Source organism: Pelophylax lessonae (assembly GCF_965119305.1).
Source record: "Pelophylax lessonae genome assembly, chromosome: 2".
Lineage (NCBI taxonomy): Eukaryota > Metazoa > Chordata > Amphibia > Anura > Ranidae > Pelophylax > Pelophylax lessonae.
Window position 1 is genome coordinate 39248777 of NC_138769.1, and position 9544 is coordinate 39258320.

A 9544-nucleotide genomic window follows, 5' to 3' on the forward strand; every position below is an offset into this window, starting at 1 on the left:
TGCTTTGGGTCGTTGTCATGCTAAAAGTTCCTCTTCATGTTCAGCTTTCTAGCAGAAGCCTGAAGGTTTTGTGCCAATATTGACCGGTATTTGGAACTGTTCATAATTCCCTCTACATTGACTAAGGCCCCTGTTCCAGCTGAAGAAAAAACAGCCACAAAGCATGATGCATGCCACCACCATGCTTCACTGTGAGTATGGTATTCTTCTGGTGATGTGCAGTGTTGTTTTTGCACCAGACATATCTTTTAGAATTATGACCAAAAAGTTGAACCTTGGTTTCATCAGACCATAACACATTTTCCCACATGCTTTAGGGAGACTTCAGATGTGTTTTTGCAAAATTTAACCAGGCTTGAATGTTTTCCTTGGTAAGAAATGGCTTCCATCGTGCCACTCTACCCCGTAGCCCAGACATATGAAGAATACGGGAGATTGTTGTCACATGTACCACACAGCCAGTACTTGCCAGATATTCCTGCAGCTCCTTTAATGTTGCTGTAGGCCTCTTGGTAGCCTCCCTGACCAGTTTTTTTCTCGTCTTTTTATCAATTCTGGAGAGACGTCCAGTTCTTGGTGATGTCACTGTTGTGCCATATTTTCTTCACTTGATGATGACTGTCTTCACTGTGTTCTATGGTATATCTAATACCTTGGAAATGTTTTTGTACCCTTCTCCTGATTGATACATTTTAACAATGGGATTCCTCTGATGCTTTGGAACCTCTCTGTGGACCATGGCTTTTGCTATAAGATCCAACTAAGAAAATGTCAGGAAAGACCTACTTGACCAGCTGAACTTTTTTTGGGTTAATCTGAGGCACTATAAATGATGGCAGGCATGCACTGACTCTATTTAACATGAATTTGAATGTGATTGCTTAAGTCTGAACACATCTGAGCTACATCCCCAGTTACAGTATGAGGGTGTGCACACTTATGCAACCACATTATTTTAACTTTTTATTTTTACTACCTTCCCAAACAATTTCAGTTGAGGTGGAAAATTTTCTGAAATGATGTATTCTTTTCTTTACGATTTTATCTTTTTTTATCACAGAAACCTGACATTGTAACAGGTGTGTATACACTTTTTATATCCACTGTACCACCCTTCACCTAAACAATATTTTATGATCTATTAGTCAAGGTCTCTTCCCCCATCCTCCAATGACTTGATAATGGACCAACCGCCATCCACCCAATACTCAAGGCCCCATGTCAAATACGGGAGTAAGTAACACTAGCTCAATTTCAAACTGTACTATTAGAAAGACTACAGTTATTTTTCTATCAATTATATGGCCAAATGTTGTGGCCACTTTTTTGGTCACTGCATTCTCAATTTTATTTTAGCTTTGTATTTCAGCAAAACTGATTTTTCTTCAAAAATAAGCAATGTTGGCCTCACACAAATTTTACAAAACTTGCCTTAAACTTCACCAAGTGGACTGCTTAGGGGAAATTCGTTTGGAAAAAAAATATTAAACCGTTCCATATTTTTATGCAAGGAGTTCAATATATTTGTATTTCCCCCCTTTTCCCCCATTCAGTTGGATGATACAGGTCGTTGTGTATTTTTGGTAAGGTGTGTTGTGTATTTTTGGTATGGGGTACCTGGGAAAATTGGTGGTGAGGGATCCCAGTTCATTCTTAGGGCTCATTTACACTTTCTTCGCACACATTAAAGCGCCTACCACTTTGACATGCTTTTTTTATTTCTTTTTGATGCTTCTGTGATGCTTCAGTGATGCTTTTTGAAGCTTTAATGAAGCTTGGTAAATGCCCTGTGTGTGTTGATTTGCTAATTGTTTTAAAGGGGCCCAGGAGAACCCCTGGCTCAGTAGAACCCACACTTAGCAGATCCCCAGCTCATTAGTACCCTTGTTCAGAAGATCTCCAGATTATTGGTACAGTCGTTTAGCAGACCCCCTGCTCAATAGTATCTCCAGCTCTGCTGATGCCCCACTTAGAGGTATTTCCAGCTTTATCGATCCCCCGCTCAGTAGTAACCCCCAGCTCTGCTGATCCCCCAATTAGTAGTAACCCCAACTCTGCTGATCCCCTTACTTAGTAGTAACCCCCAGGTCTGCTGGTCCTCTGGTTTGCTAATCTTTCTCTCTCTCTGGTACCTGCTCACCTCCTGCTATATTGCTACTACAATGCACAACACACGTGACATCTGCTAGTTTCTCCTGCTCTAGTACCCCAGTTTTGCTGATCCCCTGCCGCTCAGTCCTCTCTCTCTGGTCCTTACTCACCTTTACTTTAGTGTTCACGTTACATACTCTACGTCTGCTAGTTGCTCCGCTCCAGTCTGGACCCCGCTTACCTTCCTATGGCTCCACGTTGCACACCAGATGTAACACCTGCAAAAGACACTCCCAGAATATATACACATGAACCAGAAGTGACTATTGATGACATATTTCTGGTTTGCTTGTTGGTTTCCCAGTGCATCGTGGGATACCACATACATGCAATACCTCCAAAACAAAGTAAAGCTAACGCTGAAAAAAAGCCCCTCAAAAGCATCAGGTGCTGTTAGCAAGCTTTGTAATATACTTCTATGGAGGCTTTGGAGATGATTTGAAGCACCAAGAAAGCGACATACGGTATAATTTTTGAAGCGAAGCAAACACATTGTGTGAACCGAACTGTAAGGTACCCATACAGCTGCTTTGATTGGCATTCAGAGCGCTTTAAAGCAACATGTCTAATGCCACATTTTAAAGCAAGTGTAAACAAGCTCGTAGAGAGCCAGCCATTAGAGAAGCATCCATGGAGCTTTTCATCAACTATAAGCTTGAATCCCCAAGTTAGGTCATTTGGGTATACAGAATAGGTATGTTTGTCCTAGAATTGTTCAAGTATTTCTTGCTGGTCGTCAAATTTCGTATGACAATAGAACCCTCTTTGTCGGCAGGGTGGACAACAATACTTTGATCCAAGAATTACATCCCGCTCAACTCTGGTGAGGTTGCATTTCAGTGGTCTGTCCATTATAGCACTGTTATGGCGGATTTTGTAAATCAATTTTCGAGCACAGCGGGGAAACATGCCAAAGAGACTGAGGAAGTGTCATGACATGGGTCTGACAAATGTCCCTGGGCAGTGGCTGCCAATCAAAATAAAAGGGAACTATGCTTGGTAAACTAACTGACAGCACAGAATGATATCAGAAATTGCTTCACTAGGAGGCCAATAGTGCTTATGTACTTTATGCAACTATAAAGTATGTCTTCTGCAGAGTCTGTTATAAAACAAAAAGCAAAATTACAAACGTTAGACACAGGTGAAAGACAAATATAGGGATCAAACATACCGTGATGAAGCAATAACTTTACTACCTAGAGCTGGGGAATCCCAATGTAATGAATGAGTCAGTACTTCACAACTCGTACTTTACCCAGCTGTGTCACACAGGAAACTTTACATGACTAGCATACAAAGATAAAACACAACTTAAAGGAAATCTATACGGAGAAATATGTAGGTTGCAATGCTGACCTATTTTCGGTGTCTTGACATGCATGCCACTCAGGTGGAAGAGGGCATACGATTCACACCCAAGGCAAGTCCTTAAAATTTAATTTAACATCTAGACCCTTTAGAAGAAAAACAGGGCAATCTTCTAATGGTTCAGGGGCAGGCCCGGACTGGGACATAAAATAGGCCCGGGCATTTTAGGCTGAGCAGCCCATTTTTTTTTTTTTTTAAACAAAATGACCAATGATGAACAACTACCGGTTTCTCTATGTTTTTTAGTTCTATTTAGCCTGCACACCCATGCGATCCGATTCTGCAAATCGCACTGTGTTTTGAAAACCGATTGCGGGGTGTCGTTAACCTAACATACACTCCGCAATCTGTTTGCATGGACGGGTTGCTATTTAGATGCAGTCCGCATTTAGTGTGAACCCAGGCTAAGAGATAATGGTAATTTTAGGGTACATTAAAAATATATTACCAAATTTTTTGGTAAAATATAAAAGATGAGTTTGTGTCAAGTAAATAAATACACAACATGTCAAACATTAAGACTATGCATGCCTCGAAAATAGCAACACATTTCAGTACCCTATATTTTCCATAGGCAAAGCTATTAAAGATCATAGAGGTCATCAGTTCAGAGTTAACCATGAATAATGATCCTATAATTATTGCTCTCATTCCAGTGTGCAGGGTCATATATTACACCTGTAGTAAATCAAGGTTTTTGTTCACAAGCGCTCCCAAAATGTGTATGTAGTTTCTTATGGTATTGGTGGGATAGGGATGACATCAGTAGCAGTGGTGGTAGTGGGGATAGGGATGACATCAGTAGCAGTGGTGGTAGTGGGGATAGGGATGACATCAGTAGCAGTGGTGGTAGTGGGGATAGGGATGACATCAGTAGCAGTGGTGGTAGTGGGAATAGGGATGACATCAGTAGCAGTGGTGGTAGTGGGGATAGGGATGACATCAGTAGTGGTGGTAGTGGGGATAGGGATGACATCAGTAGCGGTGGTGGTAGCGGGGATAGGGATGACATCAGAAGTGGTGGTAGTGGGGATAAAGATGACATCAGTAGCAGTGGTGGTAGTGGGGATAGGATGACATCAGTAGTGGTGGTAGGATAGGGATGACATCAGTGGCAGTGGTGGTGGGGATAGGGATGACATCAGTAGCAGTGGAAATAGGAATGACATCAGTGGCAGTGGTAGTGGGAATTGGGATGATAGCAGTGGTAGTGGGGATTGGGATGACATCAGTGGTAGTGGGGATTGGGATGACATCAGTGGCAGTGGTGGTGGGGATAGGGGTGACATCAGTGGTGGTGGGGGATAGGGGTGACATCAGCGGTGGTGGGGGATAGGGGTGACATCAGTGGCAGCGGTGGTGGGGATAGGGGTGACATCCGTGGCAGTGAGTGGTGGTGGGGATAGGGGTGACATCAGTGGTGGTGGGGATAGAGGTGACAGCAGTGGCAGTGGTGGTGGAGATAGGGGTGACATCAGTGGTGGTGGGGGATAGGGGTGACATCAGTGGTGGTGAGGGATAGGGGTGACATCAGTGGCAGTGGTGGTGGGGATAGGGGTGACATCCCTGGCAGTGAGTGGTGGTGGGGATAGGGGTGACATCAGTGGTGGTGGGGATAGGGGTGACATCCGTGGCAGTGAGTGGTGGTGGGGATAGAGGTTACATCAGTGGCAGTGGGAATAGGAATGACATCAGTGATAGTGGGGATTGGGATGACATCAGTGGCAGTGGTTCGGATAGGGATAACATCAGTGGCGGTGTTGAGGATAGGGATGACATCAGTGGCGGTGTTGAGGATAGGGATGACATCAGTGGGAATGATGAGGATAGGGATGACATCAGTGGGGATGAGGATAGGGATGACATCAGTGGGAATAATGAGGATAGGGGTGACATCAGTGGGAGCGGTGGTAAGGATAGGAATAACATCAGTGGCAGTGGTGGTGGGGATAAGGATGACATCAGTGGCAGTGGGAGGGATAGTGGGATCCAGGAGAGGGGTGGCAGTGGGAGGGATGGTGGGATCCAGGAGAGGGATGGCGTGGGAGGGACGGTGGGATCCAGGAGAGGGGTGGCAGTGGGAGGGATGGTGGGATCCAGGAGAGGGGTGGCAGTGGGAGGGATGGTGGGATCCAGGAGAGGGGTGGCAGTGGAAGGGATGGTGGGATCCAGGAGAGGGGTGGCAGTGGGAGGGATGGTGGGATCCAGGAGAGGGGTGGCGGTGGGAGGGATGGTGGGATCCAGGAGAGGGGTGGCGGTGGGAGGGATGGTGGGATCCAGGAGAGGGGTGGCAGTGAGAGGGATGGTGGGATCCAGGAGAAGGGTGGTGGTGGGAGGGATGGTGGGATCCAGGAGAGGGGTGGCAGTGAGAGGGATGGTGGGATCCAGGAGAGGGGTGGCAGTGAGAGGGATGGTGGGATCCAGGAGAGGGGTGGCGGTGGGAGGGATGGTGGGATGAAGGAGAGGGGTGGCAGTGAGAGGGATGGTGGGATCCAGGAGAGGGGTGGCAGTGAGAGGGATGGTGGGATCCAGGAGAGGGGTGGCGGTGAGAGGGATGGTGGGATCCAGGAGAAGGGTGGCGGTGAGAGGGATGGTGGGATCCAGGAGAGGGGTGGCGGTGGGAGGGATGGTGGGATCAGGGAGAGGGGTGGCGGTGGGAGGGATGGTGGGATCCAGGAGAGGGGTGGCGGTGGGAGGGATGGTGGGATCCAGGAGAGGGGTGGCAGTGAGAGGGATGGTGGGATCCAGGAGAAGGGTGGCGGTGGGAGGGATGGTGGGATCCAGGAGAGGGGTGGCAGTGAGAGGGATGGTGGGATCCAGGAGAGGGGTGGCGGTGGGAGGGATGGTGGGATCAGGGAGAGGGGTGGCGGTGGGAGGGATGGTGGGATCCAGGAGAGGGGTGGCGGTGGGAGGGATGGTGGGATCCAGGAGAGGGGTGGCGGTGGGAGGGATGGTGGGATCCAGGAGAGGGGTGGCGGTGGGAGGGATGGTGGGATCCAGGAGAGGGGTGGCGGTGGGAGGGATGGTGGGATCCAGGAGAGGGGTGGCAGTGAGAGGGATGGTGGGATCCAGGAGAGGGGTGGCGGTGGGAGGGATGGTGGGATCCAGGAGAGGGATGGTGGGATCCAGGAGAGGGGTGGCAGTGGGAGGGATGGTGGGATCCAGGAGAGGGGTGGCAGTGAGAGGGATGGTGGGATCCAGGAGAGGGGTGGCGGTGGGAGGGATGGTGGGATCCAGGAGAGGGATGGTGGGATCCAGGAGAGGGGTGGCAGTGGGAGGGATGGGATGCCCTTTCCTTACCTTGCAGCCGGCCTTGGCTTGGGTGGTGTGTTGTTGTCTGCGGTGCGTGCGGCTGCAGAGCCAGAGACACTGTTCCCGCTTCTTCTCAACCCGACAGGCAGAAGGGGTTCCCTCTTGCTCCACCCCCTTCACAGTGAGACATGGTCACCTGGTCCACCCCTCCATAGCTACGCTGGGTGGCTGCGGAGCCAGCCGCAGTGAGCGGCCAGCCCAAACAGTGCCTTAGAGTGACGGGGAGTCGGGGACATACCCGGGGCGGGCGGCTAGAATATGCGGTAGCGGCCGCCGGCCGGTAATGGGGCAGCCGCCGGCTGGTAATGCGGCGGCCGCCGGCCTGTAATGCGGCAGCCGGCCCTCTCCACGGAATCGGCCGCGGAGAGGCCAGCGGCAACCGGAATCAGAGCGGAGGGACACTTCATGCGCCCGGAGCAGAGGCCTCGGCCCACCGGGCATATGCCCGGTCTGCCCTATGGCCAGTCCGGCCCTGTTCAGGGGTGTGATTGCAACCCATGTTTAAATGTTTAGCCCTTTTTGGTTTATTTCCTTTAAAGAATTTGTATATGTATATATATACAGTGCCTTGCAAAAGTATTCGGCCCCCTTGAACTTTGCAACCTTTTGCTACATTTCAGGCTTCAAACATAAAGATATAAAACTGTAATTTTTTGTGAAGAATCAACAACAAGTGGGACACAATCATGAAGTGGAACGAAATGTATTGGATATTTCAAACTTTGTTAACAAATAAAAAACTGAAAAATTGGGCGTGCAAAATTATTCAGCCCCTTTACTTTCAGTGCAGCAAACTCTCTCCAGAAGTTTAGTGAGGATCTCTGAATGATCCAATGTTGACCTAAATGACTAATGATGATAAATAGAATCCACCCTTGTGTAATCAAGTCTCCGTATAAATGCACCTGCACTGTGATAGTCTCAGAGGTCCGTTTAAAGCGCAGAGAGCATCATGAAGAACAAGGAACACACCAGGCAGGTCCGAGATACTGTTGTGGAGAAGTTTAAAGCCGGATTTGGATACAAAAAGATTTCCCAAGCTTTAAACATCCCAAGGAGCACTGTGCAAGCGATAATATTGAAATGGAAGGAGTATCAGACCACTGCAAATCTACGAAGACCTGGCCGTCCCTCTAAACTTTCAGCTCATACAAGGAGAAGACTGATCAGAGATGCAGCCAAGAGGCCCATGATCACTCTGGATGAACTGCAGAGATCTACAGCTGAGGTGGGAGACTCTGTCTATAGGACAACAATCAGTCGTATACTGCACAAATCTGGCCTTTATGGAAGAGTGGCAAGAAGAAAGCCATTTCTTAAAGATATCCATAAAAAGTGTAGTTTAAAGTTTGCCACAAGCCACCTGGGAGACACACCAAACATGTGGAAGAAGGTGCTCTGGTCAGATGAAACCAAAATTTAACTTTTCATGGTTTGGGCCTGCTTTTCTTCAGCAGGAACAGGGAAGATGGTTACAATTGTTGGGAAGATGGATGGAGCCAAATACAGGACCATTCTGGAAGAAAACCTGATGGAGTCTGCAAAAGACCTGAGACTGGGAAGGAGATTTGTCTTCCAACAAGATAATGATCCAAAACATAAAGCAAAATCTACAATGGAATGGTTCACAAATAAACATATCCAGGTGTTAGAATGGCCAAGTCAAAGTCCAGACCTGAATCCAATCGAGAATCTGTGGAAAGAACTGAAAACTGCTGTTCACAAACGCTCTCCGTCCAACCTCACTGAGCTCGAGCTGTTTTGCAAGGAGGAATGGGCAAAAATTTCAGTCTCTCGATGTGCAAAACTGATAGAGACATACCCCAAGCAACTTACAGCTGTAATCGCAGCAAAAGGTGGCACTACAAAGTATTAACTTAAGGGGGCTGAATAATTTTGCACACCCAATTTTTCAGTTTTTTATTTGTTAAAAAAGTTTGAAATATCCAATAAATTTTGTTCCACTTCATGATTGTGTCCCACTTGTTGTTGATTCTTCACAAAAAATTACAGTTTTATATATATACACACACAGGGTGCCATTGTCTAGCCTGTAGATGTTTGTGCGTTCCTCCATGGATATGCCTCCCAAGACCATAACTGACCCACCACCAAACCGGTCATGCTGACCGATGTTACAGCCAGCATAAGGTTCTCCATGGTTTCTCCAGACCCTTTCACACTTGTCCTCAGGGTGAACCTATTCTCAACTGTGAAAAGCACAGGGTGCCAGTGGCGAACCTGCCAATTCTGGTTTTCAATGGCAAATGGCAAATTGAGCTCCACGGTGCCGGGCAGGGCCCACTAGAGGGCTTTGGGCTTTTGTAGGGCTCTGGCAGTGCTCATCCTGTTCCTTCTTGCACAAAGGAGCAGATACCGGTCCTGCTGATGGGTTAAGGACCTTCTACGACCCTGTCCAGCTCTCCTAGAGTAATTGCCTGTCTCCTGGAATCTCCTCCAAGCTCTTGAGACTGTGGTGGAAGACACAGCAAATCTTCTGGCAATGGCATGCATTGAAGTGCCCTCCTGGAGGAGTTGGAATGCCTGTGCAGCCTGTATAGGGTCCAGGTATCACCTCATGCTACCAGTAGTGACACTGACCCTAGCCAAATGTAAAACTAGTGAAAAACAATCAGAAAAGATGAGTATGGAAAAAAATGTCAGTGGCCTCCACCTGTAAAACCATTCTGTTTTGGAGGTCATCTCAATG